The following is a 23898-nucleotide window of genomic DNA, read 5'->3' on the forward strand; positions in this document are numbered from 1 at the left end:
AAAGCAATATACAGGTTAAGAGTTTTATTCAAATTAGTAATGCATTGCAATGCTAGAAAAAACACCAGGTTAGGTAAATAGAAAGAGCATCTTCAGATATAATTCTGGGTCCATGCAATAAATGTGACCTTTGTGAAGATTACAGTGTTCAGTTATTGTTGAGACTGCGTCAGAGAGGTGACATGTTGACTTGTACACGTGTGGTGATGTTGTATTACATTACGTGACTCTGTAAGGTGTTTTTTTTTCTATTATCTCATCCTGTTGTAGATTTTAAATCGAACGGTGCTAAGGTCACAATCTGACCATCCTTCATTAGACGCACACACGTACTGTCAATCATTTATATGAGCTTGACTGTGTGAAGCACCTTTTGTCTTGAAAGTTGAACATGCACATACTACTATATACTCACCCTCACTTACTTATAACCAAATACACTGCGCTGTCATTGTTTGCTGCTGATTTCATGTCCTGCTGATGCTGTAGATAAAAACCTACATGTTTAGAAACATACCTCATCCTCTTTGTCTATATGGAGGCTGCAGCGGGATTCAGTCAACGTGACTGTAATGATCTCCCTTCTCAGTTAGCAATATTCTGTTTGGGCTGTAAATAGACACTGAACTGTAGATTAAAACCCAGATGTTTTCATATCTTCGTGTATGTGGACTGTGCGTGAGGACAGAAGGGAATTTTTGTGGCTGGTGCAATGAGCTGTAGTATGTGCACTTTATATACAGTTATTTATTTTATCATATATCATACCCGAACCTACGGTAGTACCACTGGAAAGGCTTGTGTGTTCGAATCTGCTCATGTCTCCTCGTGCTTCTTCCTAGTGTTTATAAGGAAAATACATTTCACCAACACCGTTTATGTCTTATCAGCAAAGTTTTTATTTTTTATTTTCTTCTTTGTTGCATGTCGTATTATGTTTACGTGAGATTTAATAGAAAAGAATTATAACTTAGATGCTTTTTCCACGTTACAAAGTTATCTTTAAACTACCTTCTGTGAAGGATCACTAACTGAAAGCAATACACTACCTACCTATAATGTAGCCTAAGTGCATTAACTGTTGTTAGAAGTGTTTATGTGATGTTATTTTACTGTCATGATGAATGTTACATTAAATGTTGTTGAACATAGAGCGATAGTCAGAGAACTTGTCACCACAGAGTGTTAATTTCAAATTCAGCATGTACTTGTGAAGTGTGTACACGTCCATTAAACTGAAATTGTCTCATAAGAGTTTGTTTCCTTTTTTTCTATTTTTGTCAAGGTTCAGTTTAAAGTTATAGCCGAGAGTTAATAAAAATGTAAAGGGGCTTAATACATACATTTATTAATTTAAAGTTGAAGATAAATAAGAGGATTAGGAAACACAACGTTGAATATAAATATTTAGAATAAAGGGGGAGGATGCTTCTGTGATATCTAAAAATTATGACAAACTTATGTTTCACCTTTATATTATAAATAAATGTTTTTATATTAGAAAAAATACAAAAACATTACGCATTTAGAAGAACAAATGCCATGTGCCATTAGGAAGCATTCTTTTGTCAACATAGAACTGGTAAAGTTGTACAGTCAGTTTTTGGTCTTCTACTGTAAGGGATAATTCTCAACCAATTATTTTTATCATTATTCTAGTTCTCACTTTGGTACATTTAGTTTGAGATAATCATAAAACCGTTTTCATGTCTTTAAACTCTTTCTTGGTTATTGAGAGGAAAGCATTCTCCTCCCCTGTTGTTAAATGCTGTGTTTTATCATAATGTAGTGAACTTTGTTTGGTGAGAACCTTACAATCACAGACTGGGTCTATTTAAACCTCAAACACACAAACACACACTGTTACTGAAGAGGAAAGTAGAGCGGATTCCAGGAGGCTAATGAAGAGCGTCTGAGGGGCTGATGCAGTTCTGTCTGATCACCTGAGAAAATAAGTTGAGTGCGACAATGATGATGATGACTATGACGAGGACAAGAGAGAAAAAGTGAAAAGTCAGAAAAAAGTTTTTACTGAGGTCACATAAGGGAAAAAAGGAAATGAATGAGGTTGAGGAACCAGCCATCTGAGCTTGTTAGGAACATGTGAGAATTTCAAGCTACATTTCCACAAAGTATACCTTAACATTCAGCCTGCTCTATCTTTTAAAAGACAGTAAGGTCTTATTTTACAGAAACCCACAGGGTTAGTCAGGGATACGTGCAGACTTTATGGGGGAGTACAATCTAAAACATATATTTAATTGTACAGAAATACCAGAAAAGCAAACTGTACCGCTGAAAAGCACAGAAACCCAGTAGTTGACCACTTTTACATCCAGTAGTTTGAGACTGTCATGGCCATAAAATTGTCAGGGCCGACAAAATAATTCACAGCTTTGTATTTTTTCCTTTTTTCTGTCTCATTTTGATTTATAGGGCATGCACTGGACGGTGACTAGACAGATGGACGGCAGCGAGAGAGACAAACTGTCGTTCATCTGAATTTGACTCAAGTTTCTTTTGTGGAATCTTTCTTAGAAAGTGGACAAGGATAGAGACTAAAAATGGAAACCCTCCTTAGGAATATATACAGAACATATGATATAAAAAGCCAACTGAAAAAGAAGTCAAGATGAATATGTGTATGTTAAGAACTAAAACGGGCAAGTTGTAGTTTACAAAATGGTAATAGATGACTGAGAGAACCATTTATTATTATATTGTGTATATAAATAAACTGTGTTTTTTAATGTTGGGAGATAGCTAACAAGCTAACAAGCAGCTACAATGAGATTTGCCTGTGGGCTACTGCAACATTTTATGGAACTTTGCTATAGAGGTTAGCATTTTAAAAATAATTTAGGCAATTAAAGCCAATTATAAAACTATAAATAGTAGCCTACATATACACATATAATAAGAAAGTGCTCAATTCAAAGACTTTAAGTAAACAGTGAGTGAACAGTTTCTGATATTGATTGTATACGTAAAATAAAGTAATTGCAAAGGGCAGATACAACTGGCTTGATGTGGCTACTAGCTATTTAGCCAGGAAGCTTAATATAAAGACTTTTATTATGGCTACTGTACATGTACATCAACAATGTATTAGTCTTTGCTATAAATAGTAGCCTACATATACACATATAATAAGAAAGTGCTCAATTCAAAGACTTTAAGTAAACAGTGAGTGAACAGTTTCTGATATTGATTATATATGTAAAATAAACAATTGCAAAGGGCAGATACAACTAGCTTGATGTGGCTACTAGCTATTTAGCCAGGTAGCTTAATATAGACTTTTATTATGGCTACTGTACATGTACATCAACATTGTATTAGTCTTTGCTCCAGATGTTGCCTGTAATAAAAGATTCCTCCTTGTATATTGTGCATTTATTATTTAATTTTAACATATACACAACATACACACCAATTTACACAGATTCTATATACTTTCCATCCGATTACCCATCGAGGACCAACAGCTTTGTTTAGTCTACTATTTGTTTATTTTCACACATCATTTCATTGGACACAAAAGGTTTCATGTAGGGCCCGGTTCAGACAGAGTTCGTACATTCCTCGGTAACAAACGCAGGTTGAGAGAATCCGAGTCGGTTAATAGCCATTACTGCGAACATATGAGTCGTTTTGACAAAACAGGTGATACTGATTTCTCCCAAAGATTTTTCTCCCTGCTCTGATTTTTTTTTTCTTGTGCATAGCTTTTCAGGAGCCTGAGGGTTGGAAGGCGAATACAAGCTCTCGCTCTATATCCCTGGTCCGAGGCCCAGGTTGGAATGGTGAGAAATTCAATTTACGGAGAGAAAAAAAAAAAAAAAAAATGCTGCTAGAACTGCCCCTCCACCACCTCACCCTAAGTCCCCTCCATCCACATCTCCAGGGGCGATCTTGAGGAGCCAAACCAAAACCAGATGGACTTATTGGGCCTAAAGATAACAAATAGTGCCCGAGTTCCTGTCAGTTAGAGACCACCAGAGTAAAGAAGCTCAGGGTGAAAAAAATGCTTACTGACACGTCTAAGTCTACAAAAATAAGTATAAATTTTGTTTTATAATACTTGAAAAAATGTAAGTTGCTGCTGGAGTTGATTTGTGTGGTGTGGATAGGAGCTAAAGGGAAAGGATGCTGGAGGTAGCTGCCGTGTTGTGTGAAAACGGGGGGGGAATGCTTTCAGATACCAGGTGCCATCTTTGCTTTGGGAAGGTGGGCTGTCACCGGTGACCCGAATCTCTGGGTGGCATGCACTCAGTTTGTTAGCCGATACGCCTGCCGCCCACACACAGGACGGAGAGAGGAGAGAAAAAGAGGGGAGGGTGACCCCAGAACTCCTCAGCGCCTCCCTGCAGATTGACTAAGAAAGTGGCCTTTGTAACAGGAGTTTCCTTCACGTAATTAAAAAATATTGGGCTCCGCTCAGAAGGGAGGAGACCGAGGCCCGGGGGTTACAGGAGGCTGCGTGAAGGGCCAGATTCCCTGCTCCACTCTTTCGTTTCATGTGCGAGCCCCGGAGCTGGCCCTGACGTTTGTCCAAACAAGAGGCGCTCTCTCTCTCCCTCTCACTCCCTCTCTTCAAGGAGGTCCAGGGGAGAAGTCCGGCCACTTCTCAGGGCCTGGGGGCAGGTGGTTCTGATTTGCGTTAGGTTGTGTGTGTGGGGGGGCCACAGACCACGTTTATGTTCAGTTAATGGCAGAACACGTGTCGTCACGTCCAGCGGTGGGAACACGCTGGGTTGAGTGATCTGTTTTTAACACAGCTGAGGTTCACCACCAATGGGAACAAAGTCCAGTTATCCAGTTATTTTCCCCCATTAGTAGTTATCTTGGAAATATAGATATCATTGACAGACCCAGTTACGGTTAAAGCAAAGTAACCATGCAACCTATTAGAGGAAAAGGGTCTTGCTATGATAACTTCAATATACTGGGGTTTCACCGCTTCAGCATTAGCTCTAATACGGACTTCATGGCTATTGTTAAACTTTTCAGTGTATCTGCCTTTTCTTTGATAATCTTGCCTTAAAGCAGCTGTAGGGGATTAAAAAAAATAAGTATTATCAATTGAAAGTAAAACCAATGTCTCAGTGTGTTGCTCATTGTTCTGAACCTACACATAATTATCACTCTCAATCTGCAGCCCTGTGATATTTCCGTCAGGAGTTGGTAGAGACCAAAACAGAACAAAAAGGACAGTAAGGTGGACATTAACACAAATCTAAATTAATGTTGACGTCATTCCATATCTGCTTTCATATCTTCCATATAAATTGTTCACTAGTAAGCTACCCCAAATTAAAAGGTGATAGTATATCAGTGCTGTTTTTAAATCTTGTTTTCACAGCCTCCAGCTGACTATAAGATCTTTATAATGGACTGTCCATATTCCATGATGTCCTATAATGTGTCAGGAGCTAAATGTAGATGGATAATTAAGTGAGTAGCTCATAAACGCTCCATATCTTTACTGTACAGCACTTTTTTTTTTTTCAGTGACTGTACAACATGACATTTGAAATGAAAATAGCCATCATCCACCCACACGCAGATTGATTTCCAGATGAGTGGGAAAAGCAGCAGCTTGCTGTGTCCAGTGTTTACAGTCGGTGGTTTCAACACTGATCAAATGGCCACGGCGAAGCCTTTAATGATCTTGAAGGTTCCCCGCTGTCGGGTCATATGCTTGGCTCCATATCATCTCCAGGTTGGGCCCTACGGCTGGTCAGGCGGTCCCACAATGGGGCCCATTCCATCAGCTTTGTATTTACTCGTCCCTCTGGCTCACCCCTTGGCCTGCACGGGGTCTCTGTTCAGTCTGCCAGCCCTGCTGAGAGGCCTCGGTGGCCAGGAGAGCCATAATCCATCAGGCCTCCACGTGTGTGTGCGCCGAGCTCTTTTATGCTTTAGCTCTTGCTGAGGAGTCATTGCTGAGGGAACTAAATGGAGCCAAGCGCCTTGTTCAAACAGACTGAAGGAGCATGTTTTCTGTGACTGAGGTTAGTGTGTTAACACGAGCTTGTGTGCAGGCGGTGGTGTACACGCTGCTTGTGTGCGTGTTTTATCACGTCAGACCTTTTCCATCCAGACAAATGAATTCCTTCTTGACCCTTTACTCATGCAAACATCTACTTTTCGTGCTCAAAACATGCCGCTGTCATATTTTATTGGATCCCCTTTATCTGCTCTGACACACTCACACTAACCCTCACAATGCGTCCATAACTTTCATTTATTACAGAATAGCAAATACTGGACGTGCACAAGCTTCATACGTGTCCATATTACACATGTCTCGGTTACGTTCTCTCGTCCCACCCACAGAGTCTGTCCTCCCTCCTGGTGCACAGTGATCGATGAGCTGAGCGCGGGTCTCTCTGCAGAGGGGACATACTGAGAAAGAGGGAAAGACCCTTAGCCTGTTCTCTGTCTGACTCCCAAAAAACAGCTCCGATGGCCAACGAAAACACAGGACAGGGCACCCAAATAGCAACCCGTGCTGCCACTGCTATTGTAGTGTGAAACATTTCCCACGATGGAGCCCGAGACGGCACAGGAGGATTCAAGGCATTTGGATGACACAACCCTGAAAGTGCAAGACAGAGGTCAGACTGAGGTGAAGCAGAAGATGCATACGAATGAATACGTGTCGTAGGAGCAAGCATCTTGTTGAGATGTAAAGTCGAGGTTGACTCTTAAAACCCAGCATACTTTTGAGGAAAGTGATACAACCACAGCAGCCAGATGACATTATTTATAACATTATCCAGCAGCAATAACACAAAGCAGCACAAGCAAGGTAGGAGATATGATACCTGCACTTATTTAAGCTGAATATTCACTGCCTGCTTTGCTTCTGGGATTCATAGTTTGGCTTTTTTTCTTCTTTTGCCTTCGTCTCAGTCCAGTCTGCTTTTAGACGGGGGAAACAGGAAAAGAGCCACAGCGCTGCGGCTCATTCTTTGGGCCATATTCACTTGACCACACAAAGAGCCCATTTTGAGGGAGACATTTTATGTGTTGTGCGGCCGGCAGCGCAGGCAGAAAAGATTTACTGTGTCTGTGTCCGTTCAGCGGCGTATTTGGATGATGTTCATGCTCTTACTGGCAGGGGCCGGGGATTTATTGCAGCTGGGGAACAATATCAGGTAAATGTTCCTGACAACAGTGAATGGACTTTTTATTTTAACAGTCCAGAACAAAATTGTTTGATAAATAATAATCTCTAACATTTAGAAGAGTGGCCCTATCAAATATTATAGTTTTACACAGGTTTAATGTGTAATACATATTGACAATGATGTAATACCTGCATGAACACACATATACCTCTGGTATTATGGAAGGTTGAATATGGTCAATAAAATAGCTACATACTTTACAGTTAAAGAAAAGGCTACGTTGAGAATTATATTAGCAGCAACATTTAAATTTAAATCATGAAAGAAGTAAAATAATTGATAGAGGTCACTTAATAGGATTTTATGACATGAATTCTAGACTTTTGGAGTAAAGCTTTATCATTTTACATCAACAATGTAATTGAAAAGATTTCATACACTAAATCCATATATGATGTACAGTATATTTGACATTCAAATTTGACTCTATGTTTTTTTATTTCAATAGTTAAATAAAATTAAAATTGGGTCTGAAATTTAAGCTTTTTAAAAAGGAATCATTATTGTGATTGTTCAAAAATGTCTGTGTTGTCTTCAGTTGAAGCTTTTCCATATTTAGTGAAGTAGGTTAATTTACACAGTTAAACGTACCTCTAATGTGATATAACTGCTCATTCTATCCTAAAAAGTACAACAAATTAGGAATTAGGAAGAACATGCAAGTATGAAAATGAGACAGAGCTGAGATGTGAGTGGCTGTAAAGCAGTCGGGTGTGTGTGTGTATGTGTGTGGCCACGGAGGTTGGTGGGAGAGGAGGAAGTTGTACCACTGAGGTAGCACTTGGAGGGACAAACAATGGTCCACACGTATCCTGTGGCTGTCAAAAATCCTGAAGACCCTATGAAAACACACTTTGGAGTCAGGGCCTACGGTTCCCCCCTTTTCCTTCGGTGTCCCAGGTTTTGTTTCAGTTGCACTTTTCCCACTTGTTTTTTTTTTTTGTTGCTGCGAGTTCCACTGTTTTAGTCGTGACACAAAATCTGAAATTAAAGACGCATTGTTGGTTAATCTGGGTCAGGATTGTTCATCCAGAGAATAAAAGTATCTGAGGAGCATATTAGTCATTGTCATTCAGTGGTGGCAGTCTTGCTATAACGTACATAGAATATATGTACTTTTTTTTGTTAATTACTTGATGGTGGACCTTTCCCCTACATGCTGTCTCAGCAGTCCCCCTTCCACATAGTCTGAAAGGGAGAGGCCGTCAACCTGCAGCACTGACATCAGCACACATCAGCACACATCAGCACGGGGAAAACCGGCCGCTGATCGCCTGGGAGCAGGAGCTGACTTTCCAGAAACTCAGCAGAAAATCAGTGCAGACTGTACACACACACCTGTCCACCCGACTATATCCACCCTTCTCCAGCAGTTGCTCTTTACACCAGTCTGGACGTCTGGCCTTGAACGCTTCTTTGATAGCGCCTCCCAAACAAAACTAATTTTCCATTTAGTCTCTCGTCTGTCCCCAACGGCAGCTCGCCGAGAAAACAACTCAGGCAAGAACAGGGACCAGACAAGTCAGGCCAGGGAGTGTTCTGAGAAAAACCCTTCGATAGCTGCACTACTTGGCCGATGCTGTCTGCTCTGATGGGCTGCTGACAGACTGACCTAAGCAGAACTCTATTTACTGCACCCAACTCTCGTTTCACATTCACAAGCGCTTACTGTCACTGAGTTCAACAATGCCAAAAAAAAAAGAAAGAAAAGGGACCACCCATGCAAAAATAGATATTATGATGAAGCTTGCTGCGGTTGCTTTGGTGGTGGTGCTGTGTAGCTCTGTGCAAGCAAGCACACCACATTACTGCTGACAAGGAGAGGAGAACAGTGCAGCTTCTCACCAACAGAGGGCGACTGAAGCTTTGGAAAGAATCCCAGAATGTTATTAAGCCAATATGACCTCCCCTCCCGATTTCTTAAGAGTGTCAAAAATAACATCTCCCGTTACATTCATGGCTATAGAGGAAATTTAAGTAGGATGGTATGAAAACCTCCTGCCAACCCCAGCTGAGACTAAATGTTTGAGTTCATTCTGCAAGAGGAATTTGTTCATATTCAGTCCCTGTGTAACCGAGAGGTGCAACGTCTTCATAAATTTCCCCTAGATAGTCACAGGGAAATGCCACTTTTCTTTTTCATGATGGTTTCATGGTTGTGTAATGGTCGTCCACCACTGAAAAGCTCCAAAATACAAAAAATCCAGAGGAGCCCAACAAGAGGTCACCAGGCCACACAATGCAGCAGCGTCCCTATATATTTTGCATGTCAAGGACTACAGCCACATTTAATCATACCTTCACCCTCCACAGCAGAGAAAATCCCCACCACTAAGCCACCGTCAGCGCCACTCCCCCTCCCACTGCAGCACCTCTCCCCGTTGTTCCCATGGTGAGGGCCGTCGCCCGGCCAATCCGAGGCGGCCGCCAGGGCCTTGGTGGTCTGGAGTGTCTCCGAGGTGGCACGGCCGCAGGGCTGCAGAGAGTAAACAGGACACTGGGGGATGGAGGGATGGAGGAAGAAGGATAGAAGGATATAGGGATGAGATTGTGGAGTCAGCAGCCTCTCCGCCCTGCCTGGGGAAGAGGAAAGCCTGCAAAGCCTGCAGATTCAGAGCTCACACAAACAGTGGACCGCCCTGAGACTCAGCTTAGTGGATAAGGCTCTGGCCAGACAGAAGGGGTAGTCAAATAACTGCTGAATTAATTTTCCTGCATGTGAGCACAAACCTGACATTTTCACCTGAAGCCGGTTCATTAGATTTGATTGTTTTATTAGCGGACACTATTTTGGGGGGTTTGTTTAAACTGTGAAATTCCAGCCTCAGAATTACTTCATAATTTATTTATTTCTACTAGACGGACAGTGGAGGAATGAAACAAAATACTTTCAGTTGATTTATATACTACATACTTACTCCCCTTTATTTCTAAGGAAAAGGTCAGGCTTGAGATTTTTGATCAAAATAACAAAATATCTTATCTTAATTTGAGTATATAACCAAAGAGTAATATAAAAGTAATAGTAACACTAGTTTAAAACAACACAGCTAGTGAAACGCTATATTGTGAGTAATAAATAACCCAGGGATTTTCAGCTTAACATACATAGCAATACATACAGATGTTAATATACACTCACAAGGCCAGTTTTCAGAGACTTCTAATACTTTAAGTACATGTTGTTGATATTAATATAGTATTTTTTACAGTGTGGTGATTTTACTTTTGCTTTTACTACAATCTGAATTCTTCCACACACTGACAATGGACTTAAAGATGCTTCAGTATAAGTTTTCACATAAAACAGTGACACATGAGATAATCAACAGTGGGGGGAGAACAAAAAGACATCAAACTCTCTCCCTGCCAAATCCAGGTTTAGAGATTATTCCCAAAGAAGTGTGGAATTCACTGGTGCCCAGGTCATAAGGGACCGTGGAACGAGTAGCCAACATCCACATGTTATACACACCGTCTGTTTCCAATAATACTACCCTTGCAAGTGATGACAGGTTGAAAAGTGATTTACCTGAGCGGGCTTTTATTACAAATCTTTCTTGCACCGTTCCCTCTGTTACTTAAAGATCCAGACTCGCTTCATCGCGGAACCGAAGTCCGGCGCTAAATAGCATCGACGACCTCCAACTGTTTTGACTCTCGTGATAAAGATAGATGAGGTGAGATGACACGAAGGATTTGCAACTGTAGCCCTGTCGCGAAGAAAGGAATCATGCCCTTGTTTATGAGGAAGAAAAACAGATACAAATGTATTTCATTGAAAATTCTCCAATTATGGTGCAAAAGCAGACACTACAAATAAACATATAAGTCAAAGGAGAAAAAGTAAAAAAGAGTCTAAAGTTTGGCTTAGTAGCAAACCGTGACAGCAGCCTGTGTCTTCTCAATTGAATTGTCCTTTAAGAAACAATTTTTTTCTCTTCCAGTGGCTTTTTCATTATTTTCTTTTAGAATCCACATTCAAAGCAGTGTACTTAGTGCATGTTTTCATAGATTCAGAACCAGTCATCTGGGTTTTGTCTCTCCATTTAATGTGCCAGGGGGGAGGCAGAGATGGAGGCCGTTCAACCAGGAAATATAGGTATCTAATAGATCTACTCCCCACTTGTATTTTGACAGCAATGGCAGGTCTGGTGAACTAATGGCATACTTCTCCTTCGGCCTGGGGGGAGAAGCACACCGCCGCGGGGGAAGCCACAATCCTAACAGGCAGCTGGAAAAAGAAAGACAGACATAAACTACTGCACTGGCTGCAAACTACTGCCTGAGAAGAAAGAGAAGAAGACTCTGCACAACAAATAATATATACACTGAAGAAGTAGAGACTTTATATGATTCATTTTATGCGAGAGGTTAAAATGGGGCAAAATATCCACAGATAATCTCAATTCGATCGTATTTCACCGAGACATGTGCTTTCCCTTTCCTGGATTACTGAGGCATGTAATAAAACACACAGCGTTTGATTTGCTTCCTGTGAACCCTGGAGCCCCCGAGAAATGGTGTTTAAGGTGAGGTTATGAATTTCATATTTAAGAGCGAGAGTGTAAAGCCAAAGCAGGCAGGTAAAAGACACCAGGAGGATGGATGAACTGATAAAGAAAAATATAATTACATTTGGTTTTGAAAATAGAACGCTTGCGAACTGTTTTTTTCTCCATTATGAAACGTGAGCACAGGAAACAAATCTCAGAGAATTATTCTCCCGCAAGAATTTTTTAATTATCCGGGGGATTCTTATCTGAGAATCAAATCCTTTTACTTTTTCCAATTACAAAGAGCAGCCCAACGGAGAGGACTTTTAATAAATGTAATGGAAGCAAGCGTCATTAAAAACAGGATTCAGACAATTAATTTGTTGAAACAAAGCCTTGGAGCACAGCCAGGAGCCTTTGAGGGGTTACTGCTGGGTGACTCGCAAAAAAACAGAAAGAGAAAAATATGTTTAATTGCTGTTGTATGAACATGTGGGAATCAGGTGGTAGTTTCTGATGATAAATGGTTAAAAAAGGGAAGAAATAAAAACAGCTGTGTGTCATAAGGGAAAGACTTAATGCCTGCTTGATCTGAACGTCCATGAATTACTCTGTGTGTGTGTGTGTGTGGCCTCCGTGCCGGCCTCTCGTGTGCTCGAGCGCAGAGCATGAAATGGCTCTAAATTGGCTGTGTTTGCCTTCAGAGGAGCGCTCTTTTGAGATCATATCCTAATCCCTCAGAGAGGCGGTCCACAGGGTCGCTGCTTATTCAATTAGTCCCGAGCCGTGGCTCTAAACATGGTTGGGGCAAGGCAGAGTGTGAGAAAGTGTACAGATAGGGAGGGAGCTGGACTGTGGGTGTATGTGTGTGTGATCGTGTGGGGCCACGATGGAAGCTGAATGTGTTTATACTGAACATTCACACCCATTCTGTGTCTCCACTGCAGGAGCAGGAATCGAGACTGAGAACCTTTTGTGATGTGGAAGGTGTTGTTGAGCGTAGATGAGGACTCCTGCCAGAGGAGGGCGCCTACATGACGTCCCTACATAACAAGTCACAGAGCTTGAGAAAGGGAGGTGAGAGGATGATGCCCCATTCCACAGGGGTCAACGCAATAAGCCTGAATCCAGAACCACACTCCCTGAGGCAGCTGCTCAGTTACCTGAAGTTTACTCTTACCACCAGCTCTGGACTTCAGCTACTTATAAAGTCATCAAGTTCTTCCTTGTTTGTTAAAAAGTCAGTTGGACTCACTTGGTGTTCCCTGCAGAAGGAAGACATTATATGTATAGGAATAAAGCAAATGTGACAAAGAGCTTAAGTCAAATACAACAATATAAAACTACACACATTATATGATGTGAGTGCAAAACCAAAGTGACTAGGATATACTGTATAGAAATATGTATGTATGTATAAGTTATTACTAGTACATTTTATGAACTTTACATGGAACAACAAAAATGATTGGGAATTCTAAATCAACTTGAGTTTGATGTATTAAATGCAGTAACATATTTTGGATATTAAGTTGGAAAATGACACTGAAACATAATGAGCTTGAAAGCTCTTTTGTTTTTCATTCATTCATTGGATTCATCAACTTAGTTTGAATCCCTTCTTTCAAATGAACACAGCTCTTGCAGTACAGCTCTAAAACAACGATGGCGGATCAATAACAGAGTCGGATGAGGATGCTCTGAATCCTGGATGAAATGAAGACACATCACGGGGGAGAATCAAAAGCCAAAAACATAACATCTTGTTTGAACAGTTTGGGAAACGTACACCTGTGAGCCTTCACCTTGCTGTGTGTCGTCAAACACCGCTACTCATTTTGGGTAAAAAAAAAAGAAAATCTCTACCACACTAAATGTTAAAACCTTTCTCTCATTTATCATTTCTTACAGCACTGTCTCCTCCTTTGTTTGCAGGGGGAAAAGAGGAATATTTCTGTGTAACGGTGAGCTGATAGACAGTGACACTTAGACTAAACAAGGTGGAGGTGATGACAGGAGCTGTGCAGCCCAAACGTGCAGGGCCCACCCTGCCAACACTGCTTTGCCACATCCAGCATGAAACAAGTCTGTATCAGTTCGCACCGCCTCAACAGACCTTTAAACACGTACACATTTTATACGGCAGCATCATTTAAATTCTTAAAGGTTGGATAGTTGTAGAAAAGAGCTTCAGTATGAGACGTCTGTGTTTAGCATAAGAGCTGAAGGCACCGGGAACCTCCCAAGTTGTCTTCTGTGATTAAAAATATCAACACTTGTACCTTCAAGCTGTGTCAATAGCTCCTAAGTTGCGTTCATGTTGTATTATTCAGACTGTGAGAAAGACCAACTGTGTTTGTGGGTCGGCAAAATGAGGTAAAATATCTTGTTTATAAAACTAATTGTTTGTAAAATGGCTGCAAAGCAATTCATTTCTGTTGGTTGAGCAGTACTCAAACATTTTACTGAAGTAAAGTGCAAATATACGGACAAAAATGTACTGAAGTAAAAGTGCCGTATTAACTTTGAAGTAAATAAGAATTACATTTTTAACAAACTATTAATTAAAGTATTAAAAGTACAAATATTTGCAGAATGGAGCATAATCCCTGGTGTACATTATTAATTGGGTTTAATATAAGAATACACACGTAAAAACGATTCACATGTCGTTGCACACAGTAGTTCAGATGGTGGAAGTGCAGGAGACTTAATGTTACGCTGCGATGTAGCTTGGAAAATACTGAACACGACGGTGGAAAAAACGATTATGTAGCAGGAGCGGTTTGACACGTTTCTGTGGATGTTTTCTTTCAGCTGTGAAACTTGTTACCATTGGAATCTGTTATAATTGCAGCGAGTCCAAGCTGACCGCAACCTCTGTTCTCTGTGATGGACAAACTTTGTTTTTAACTCTCAAAGAAAAATGCTCAGTTGGTGGAATATCACTTTCAAAAAGTCGACCCTCCCAATTAATTGTGTTTCCCTGACATCATGGAGCAAGTGGCTTTCCCCCCCCAAAAAAATCTATTTTTAATCGCACCGTGCATTTTGAAAAGCCAGCACAGGATAACTCAAACCTTTATGTTGCATTAACCTGACTCGGGGCTGGGGCTCGGTACTTTCTTTGGCAAATCACTGCAGCGTCAGGCACAGTTTTTTTTTCTCTCGCCCACCTGAATAAAAGACGAAACCTCAGCTGAGGTACAAATGAGTGCGGTGCAGCGTGGCCAACTGAGAGCTCTGTGTGCGCTGCGGTGGGGGCCGACCTGCAGCCAACCAGTCTTTCAGCGAGCCAGCCTCTGTCAGCCCGAGCGGCCCAGAGTGCATAGCTTACCGGAAACCAGGGCAGTTTGATTGAGTTCCTGTTATTGACTGACTTTTTTCTGCAGGGAGCAGGTTTCTGCCAGGTTAATTTTTTCCCCAGCCAGCTGTCAGAGCACAGACTGCACAGAACCACACAACCGAGCACTCAGGACTCCACCAACGCTTTCAACTCTAAATAGTCATTTGTCATCCAGTGGCAAGCACTGCAATATTTGATAAGCAATTAAATACTTGAATGTTCCCTTTTCCCCACATACTGCACGATTGTGCTAAAGGATATTTGTCTGCGTGCTGTGTCGTACTGTGGCTTCTGTGTACTCTTGGAGCAGGAAACCCATAGCAACCCTGACAGTAAATCAACCCTGGGATTGGGATGCTCCTGTTCAGAGAGCAGGCTAACTATGCGAGATGGAAGCCGTGGAGGTTAGGCGGTGAGAGGTAATGCATTGTTTGGCCCCTGTCCCAGCCCATATTGAGTCCGACGCTGGCTCGAGAGCCTGAAAGATGTGTTTGTTGTACAATAAGTTGTAGCACCATCGCCATCTGGGTATAGACCTTCGGTCAGCGCCGCACAGACGTGTGTGGTTCCCCGTGCCAGAAATAATAATAATAAAACAAAGAGGCCCATTCATTCCTCCTCCCACAAGATGAATTTACCGCAGTAATGATATTAGAGGTTCAGAGAGGATTAGCAAAGTAGTAGACTTTTTTTTTAACTTTAATGTCACTGTTGAGGGCATGCAACATCCTTAAATTTTTTGAAAAGGGACCCAGTGGATAGAGATGAAACATGTCTCATGTCTTTAACAGCTGCTCAAGCAGAGCTGCCTGCTTGGAAAGTCCTTCTTCCTGTGGTGTGCCATTTGTGTCAAAAACTGTGTCTTAAATTGTCTTGAATCTGTTTATACAATGTTAAAGGATTTAGCCGATGCTAAGGTCGAGTGAGGCGCAGGGAGATTGTTGAATGTTGTGGTTCCATTTTAGAGTTTTAGTAGTAAACCAAAACCGCTCAGTCTACACTCGGGTCCTGAGATAAGGAGATCTTTCCTCACCGTCAAACAAAAAGGCAAAGATACATCAAACACTCCAGATTTCTGCTGGTCTTATTACACGTCTAGACAAACACACCGCTTCCAGAGTCCTCCTCTTTCACTCTCTCCCTCCACCCATTTCCACATCCTCTTCCGGCTCCTGAAGTGAGTCTGGAGTGGAGCACGAAAACGAAGATGTCAATAAACTCCACCAGATTCCCGGTGGGTCAGAGGAGGACTGTGACTGTCTCGCAAATCATTCCATTGTCTGTTATTCACTTTCCAGTGTGTTCAAATGCAAGTGCAACATTTCTACAGAAATTCCAACGATGAAAAATAACTAAATGGCTTCTTTACTTCACGCTAAAAATATCCAACGATGCAATGCCTCACCTGTCAGCTGTGACGCAGAAAACTGATGATTAATAAGTGGGTGAACTACAGGAGGCGTTGCCATCACCTCTGGACTGCATGGCTGCTGTTCCTGGCAGGTTTATGTTCTGTTACTGAGCATTTATGAAATGTGAGCACAAGGTCAACATGTCCTCCAACTCAAATAATCAGATAGGTAGTTTTTCCCTGTTCTGATCTGTAATACGACCCACAGGTGTGAGAAGTCCCCTCGAGCAGGAAGGTATGGCAAACAAAAATTATGAGTAAAAATTATAAATTATACGTACATTTACAATTAATAAAAAAAAACCCCTCTAGGTTTGACTAATTGGTGTAATATATTAATCACACAAAGTTGCAGAGTGCTTCACAATCGGATAAAACAATAAAATATGTATCACTTTAATTAAAGCAAATAAAATAAATTATATCTTTATTTATAAATTATAACTTATAAAAAAAAGCTTATAGAAAAAAAAAACAAAAAACCTCAAAACTCTTTTTTTCTGTTTCATTCATAACAATTGTTTTACTAATTTAAAAATGTATTATTGATAACTTATCAGAGAGGTCTTACAAAATAAAAGAATACAGAGCAGCTCAAGATAAAATGGATTTTGGACACAATAGAACTGATTAACACTAAACTAATCTAAAGCCCTCTTCAAGTGTATCACATAACATCTGACATTGCAGAACCTTTTTTTCTGAACGAGGCGGCATCATCTCTGCTGCATTGTTACGTGACAACATGTCACACATGGAGGCCTCTTCTCATATTGATTCTGAGGCAAGACAAAGCCACCTGTCAGCGACACAGCCATCCATTAAGAGCTACGCAGCGGTGCTGATTGCTTTGCCCCCGACCCCGGCTGCTTGTTGACTCAGGGCATGGTCGCTGGTGTGGGGGGGGCGAGGAATAACCTGAATTCCATTGAGTGGAGCTGCGGCGAGGGGTGCAGGTCCTTTTCCACTGCCCTCTACCCCCTCCACCCAAACTCACACAAACACACTCAGTCTCCGGGTGATGGGCTGAAGCCAGGCTCCCGACACACAAGCGGCCCACTGCCTGCCGGCCTGGCCGAGGAGAGCCGGGCTGTGTTGATACAGCTGGGGTAGGCAGAGGTGCCGAGAAGTCAAGTGACTTGACCAGGGTCAAAGCACCTCTCTCAGCCACACACACACACACACACACACAAACACACACGGATGATCATATGTGCACGGACCCACAATGACACTCAATATGTCTCCATCATCTTTCTTTGCCGGCACCGATTCAAACTTCGCCTCAGACAGTTGTATTGTCCGCACGGTTCAACTTTGTTCAGGAATGTGTTTATGTAACACTCTCAGATTGCCCGCTCTTCCTTCCTCTGTGAATTATGCCAAACTTTCAACATGGGCACACTTTTAAGTCCACCTCAGGTCGCACCTCTCTTGTTTCTCTCGTTGACTTAATCTTTGTGAGAGCCAGGAGCAGCTCAGGAAGGCAAATAGACCACAAAGGAAGCCAATATCCCTCTCACTGCTGGGACTTTTTTTTTTACTGTTTTGGTTCAATTGTCCACCAGTAGGAGGTGCTTTGAACAGTGAGTCATAGCCTTATCCTCACTAGGTGCATGTTTTGGACTGATGCTGAACAATCAGTCGGGGCTGGAGCAGTTTTCACCTGCTGGGCAAACACCAATATCCAGAATATTTATAGTACTACAATCAAGTGTTTATTAAGGCTTTAGAACAATGTATTTAAAAACATAAAAGACATTCATGCGTACTTGATGAGCTGAATGAAGATTTGCATCGTCATCAAAATGTACAGTAACAGCCAAGAAACCCAGCCGATCAGGTCAAGGCTGTTTTACTCTACTCCTGATGCTTCTCTTGCAATTTTCCTTACGTGTACTAACAATTTTCAGCTTCTTAAATTAATTTTTAAAGCATAAATTACACTCTCAAGTGACTCTAGCCTGTATATGGTAAAATTTGACAACTCATTACAGCTCGATTTAGTGAGTAAACATAGTTGTGTACACATCCTTACCATAATACTGCATGCCCTGCCGCCTGCATCTCATTTCATGGGAGACATCCCTCTGCAACAATCCAGGTGGAAGGCAAAAGAAAATGCCCCCTAACCACCTCTTATCTCTTGGACTGAAGAGGAGCGAGTCTGCATGAATAACTTCGGGCACAGAGTCTTGCAACCTAGGTCGGCGAGATGTGACCAGAATTGGTAACTTTAGACAATGTACAACACTTTTAATATTTCTAATATAGGGTAACTCTGCACAGTTAGCAGTTGGCCGATTTACATCATAACCTAAAAACTTTTCCAGCTGATTAATTATGGATTTTAAAGAAGAACTTCCTAGGCCAAGGTGTCTCGCTGCTGTACTCGTTGCCAGGGGTGATCTGCAAAGTAGGCTAATGTTTCCGACAGCTCTCCCGCTGGACCACAGCACCAGCCGGGTCTCCATCATCTCTATCTGTCTGAGGTTGGACTGACTGCTCCTCAGTGTTCTCACCGGGCAGGAGCGTGTTTCCACCTCATGAGTCAGCCCGCGGAGGCCCAGGTGTTTTTAATCCAAAGTCTGAACAGTCCCTGAAGAAGATTGATGAGCCTTGTTACGAATGTCCAGACAAATGGTGAAAGGGACTCGCTCCACGCCAGACGGCGCGCACACACGCCCTCTCTCTGAATATGTGCTCTTGAGTGAATTATTAAGTGATTGAGTGAGTGAAGGGTTGTATATAAACATGCATCCGTTGGACTGGGTGTCACCATGTATAGGTGTCAGTCTTTGCCTGAAGGCCAAATGTAGGTCTTCTAAATGATTATAGAGAGGGAAGTTTCTATAATCGAGCTAATGTCAGCAGGCTAACATGCAAAAAAGGGGAATTTTAACATGTTAATAAATGGTTTGTATTTATAAAGCCCTTTTCTGGTCTTCCTGACCACTCAAAGCACTTTGCTGTACAGTTTTGCCATTCACACACCCATTCATACAGTGCATTTATGGGCAGCACTTTTTTCTATGAGGGGCCATTTGGGGTTCAGTTTCTTGCCCAAGGATACTTCAGAATACAGATGGGGAAGACTGGGATTGAGCCGCCCACCTTCTGGTTGGAGGACGACCGCTCTACCCCTTCAGCCACAGCTGATGTATAATGTCTGCCATCTTTACCTCACTTTCCCAAATCAGCAAAAAGCACAAAAAACAGATGTAAAGCATTGGAAAGAGTCAAATAATGGCACTAAAGAGGAGAAGTTAAAGGTAGGGTTGGTTTTTGTGTTTTTGAAACACGTCTAGATAGCCATCTATAAATAAAATGAAAAAGAAAACCAGTGTCTGTGGTCCTTGCCAATCATTTCTGTTGGACCGCATAAAACGACATGCGGTTTCCCAGGATTACCAACCCTGGCTTTAAGGGATCATCAAAATCAAACTAACCAGCTACCAATATGAATATCATGGTGGTGCTAGAGGGAAAATAAAGGGATTATTGAAATTTCATCCACAGGGAATCTTGAATACTTGCACAAGAGTCTATCGTCTATTTTGAGCAGCCGAGAGGTCGATGATGGTGAAGTTGATGCTGAAGGAAGAATTCTCCACGGACCCAGAACTTGCTTGTACAGTAAAAGTTTTATTACAAAGAAGTTCACAGATCAGGACGGACTCTAGAAGTCCGGAGACATCCACACGCCAATAATGGAAGCCTGCCTTTGCAGGAGTCAAGCACACAATATATAGAGAGGTTGCAACCCAAGGCAAAACAACGTCCGAAATCTCGTGGTTCAACAGGACATAACTGCATGTGTCTAAGCATATAATGTAAATGAAATAGTGTATTCATAAAGACATGCCTCGTCTCTAATGATGATGTCCCATGTTCTATACTCATCCATTAACAGGTCAGAGATCATTCCCTAGAGGAGAGAACTACAAATACAAGGAGGAATTACTGAGAATCTTAAGATGAGGGCTAAATACTTAAACATGTGATTCTGGTTCATACCCAGGCTACAGGGATCTATTCAGCTGAATTTACCACAACTTCAATGATGTACATGAATTTGTTGAGTGATTTCAATCTGACTGAATGAACATTCTGCTAAAAACACTCTCATGCAAGGAGCTCAACACAGGGTTAAACAGGCCATGTGACCATGTGATGGAGCCCCATTGTCTCGTAGTTCTGCTCTTTTTTTTTTCTGAGCAGGGCTGCTGTTTTTGATCACCTATACCATCTGTGACACAGCTCGACTAACTTTGTATGAGGGGGAAGTGCTGGCACCGGGGGCTGGGCACCGCGGGGGCCTCTGGTCTTATCAGCAACCAGGTCATAAGGCAATCTGGCGGGGCATGTAGGCAGGGACACGGTGGGACGAGAGAAGGCAGACAGAGCAGGAGAGGGAAGGGGGGGGGGGACTGGGACTGTGGGACTGCTTTATACCCGCCGGTGTGGGTTTGTTCTCCCGGGGGACCCCTGCTGTGCTGGACAGGCATGCAGAGCGTAGATAACCACGCCAGAGGATGAATAGATGTGAGAACAAAATGAAGGGAGAATAACATCACATGGCAGTCGTGCACAACTCGGTGAAAAAAGCGGTTTGCACGTTGTTTTTCGGGCCGGACTTTGTTTTCGACGGTGACGCCTTGTTCAAAACACGTCCGTCAACCCTTCAGCGATTTGAAAGGGCGACTGAGCATTTCTTTCAAAACCAAAAAAAACATTTCGGATTTTTGCAGAGAGAAAAAAGCATTTGCGAGTGTGTGTAAAAAGCTTACTCCCCGGTGTTTGCGGTGTACATACTTCACTGGCACAACCTGGTTCCTTTCTGCTCTCACTCTTTATTTTCCAGCCTATTCTCCAAGCGCCTGCAATTCCTCAGGTTGCTGCTGCAGCGGAGGACAGACCCGCAGGGAGCCGCCACTGTAATGCTAACCTGAGCCATTTACCGCTGCCTCTCTGGTGCCAGCAGGCCTGCCTCACTCAAACACACACGCTGTGCGATATCCTCTCCAGAGGTCGGCTTCCTGCGCTGCTTAAACGCACCGGCCACCTTATTCAATTAGAGCTTCGTTAGGAGCCATTTGAGCGGCAATTAGCTTGACTGTCTGAATGGTGATTTATGGAGCTGGGAGTAGAGCTCTCCCTCTGCTCGCTCTCCCGTGTATCTGGGAGATATCTGCAGTTATTTGGTGTATGATTTACACTCGGAATCATGACAAGCAGGTGTGGAAAATGAGCCACGTGGAGAGCGGAAAGGAATGAGGGGAAGTGGATGGAAATGATGGGATGGATTGTGGAAAAGAGACAATGGTGGGAGCGAAAAAAATAAACCTGTAGGCACACTGTTTTACTGTTTTGCTTTTTGCATTTTGAATTTCACTTTTTACTTCACTTTTTATATCTTTTGTCTTTAATATATTTTATATAGATATTTTTATGTCTAAATAAATGCTACCTTGTTTAAATATTAGGAAAAAGTGAGTAAATAAGAAGTAAATAGTGAGTAAATATATATTGTTTTTTATTATTATTATTGTTTTTCTTATGTGTGGTGTATTTATTATGTTTTTATGTTTCTATTTTCATTGTATGCACCAATAACCAGAGCAAATTCAAGGTAGGTGTTAACCTACTTGGCAATAAATACCTTCTGATTCTGATTCTGATTCTGATGCAATGTGGGATATAGATGTGATAATTAGACGGACAGAAAGGCAGACGGCACGTACGTGTTGATCTGAAGGAAAGTGTTCATAAGCGTTGATCCTGGCTCACGCCGATGACTCGCCGGAGGAGCTCGTCTCCGAGGGACTGGAGCAGAGGGGCCGGAGCGCCGCCGCTTCCTCCTCAGGATGTCAGTGAGGAAGGGCCACGCCATGTTTGTCTGGGCCGCTGCCTACTCCTTATCACAATCGCGCTCTCTTCCTTTTTCTCCCTCTTCCTCAATATCATACCATATCTGTGTTTTTCTATCTGATCTGAAAATCTTGGAACAATGTTATTTCTTCTCAGAGAGAGGCAATAAAGTTGCAATGAGGCGAAGAGTGTTTTTTGTTTTGTTTTTGCTGGCAACCCGCGAGCGTTTTATAGAAAATCATGGAATTCAAGAAATGTTTGAATGTGAGAATCATGAGGATTCAAGCTGAAACCTCGATCTCAGTTAGTGATGTATATTCTCTCTTAGGGCCCCTGGCTGCAGGTTTACACCGTGCCTCTGTTTGTGTTTGTGTTAATACTGTAAATCAACACTTCCAGCAGGTTATGATCTATGTCTCACAGCTTTTCCAGGTACATGGCTGCAGTTTTTGTTTACTCCACAGTCCCCACAGAACAGAGAGCTGGAGCGTGATGTTAGCAGCACGGATGTCAAATCTCTGCATGACGATACAAGTGACTAACAAATATTTAACAGATTTTACGATTACGTCACAGCTTCATAACCGTAGGAATTGTAAAAACTACAATATCTAACTATGGTGTCCATCATCTCGTGAGTCACGCAGTTTGTGTGTCTGCCGTGCGGTGAAATCTCCTCTGAGTCACGTTTTGTGTTCATTAGCTATTTAATATTTTATCTATAAGCTATATATTGTTTGTTGTGTGTCTTTTTCTTCTATAGTACTGTGTATTGTGAAAACCGTGAAACCTTAATCAAGGCATCAAAATTTCATATCGTGAAATCCCTGCTGTGTCATATGAAGTAAAATGGCACATGTGATGCTTTGGTCCTTAGTCATGCATCACCCAGTATCTGAGCAGTGTGTAATTGTAGGTTCTGAGGTCAGGAACCTCCAGCACCCTCACTGTCCATCTTACATTGGCAGGAAGAAAAAAGTCGGCTCCTATAAATGGAAGTTAACGGGCTGCGAATCCCCAAATAAACTTGGAGTGGTCCGACTCCATTTGCGTTTTTCCTTGTCACAACTGTGCACTTTGCATTGTAAGCAAAGTCTTGGTAGTCCTCAAATGTGCCCAGACCGCGTGGAGAACACCTCCTCCACACCTCCTCCACACCTCCTCCTGGTCTCTTTATCGTTTGGTAAAAACAAGTGAGCACGAGCGCGTCTGCCCCTCGTTCTACGGAATTCCAGCCATTCCCCCCGCGTCCCATTTTCCTGCCTGTTAATGCAATCGAAGGGAAACAGAGTCGGCTTCCCAACGCCACAACCTCCAGATAAGACCCATTTATCACACGTCGTTCCTCTGTGGCTCGCTCTCCTCGGGCTCTGGCCAGATTGAGGCCCAGACTCTGTCAAATCACAGAACCGGCCTCCAGGGGGATAGGGTGTGCTGGTGTCTGGCTGAAGTCTGGTTTTAGAGCTCTTATAAATAGGAAGGAATGATAGCCAGACACGTCTTACGCAAAATGTTAAAATAAAGTCGGCGCGTTGCAGTCGTTGATTTTCGTCATAGACTGGGAATTATTTCAAA

The sequence above is a fragment of the Limanda limanda genome, chromosome 13 (genome assembly GCF_963576545.1).
Source record: "Limanda limanda chromosome 13, fLimLim1.1, whole genome shotgun sequence".
NCBI lineage: Eukaryota > Metazoa > Chordata > Actinopteri > Pleuronectiformes > Pleuronectidae > Limanda > Limanda limanda.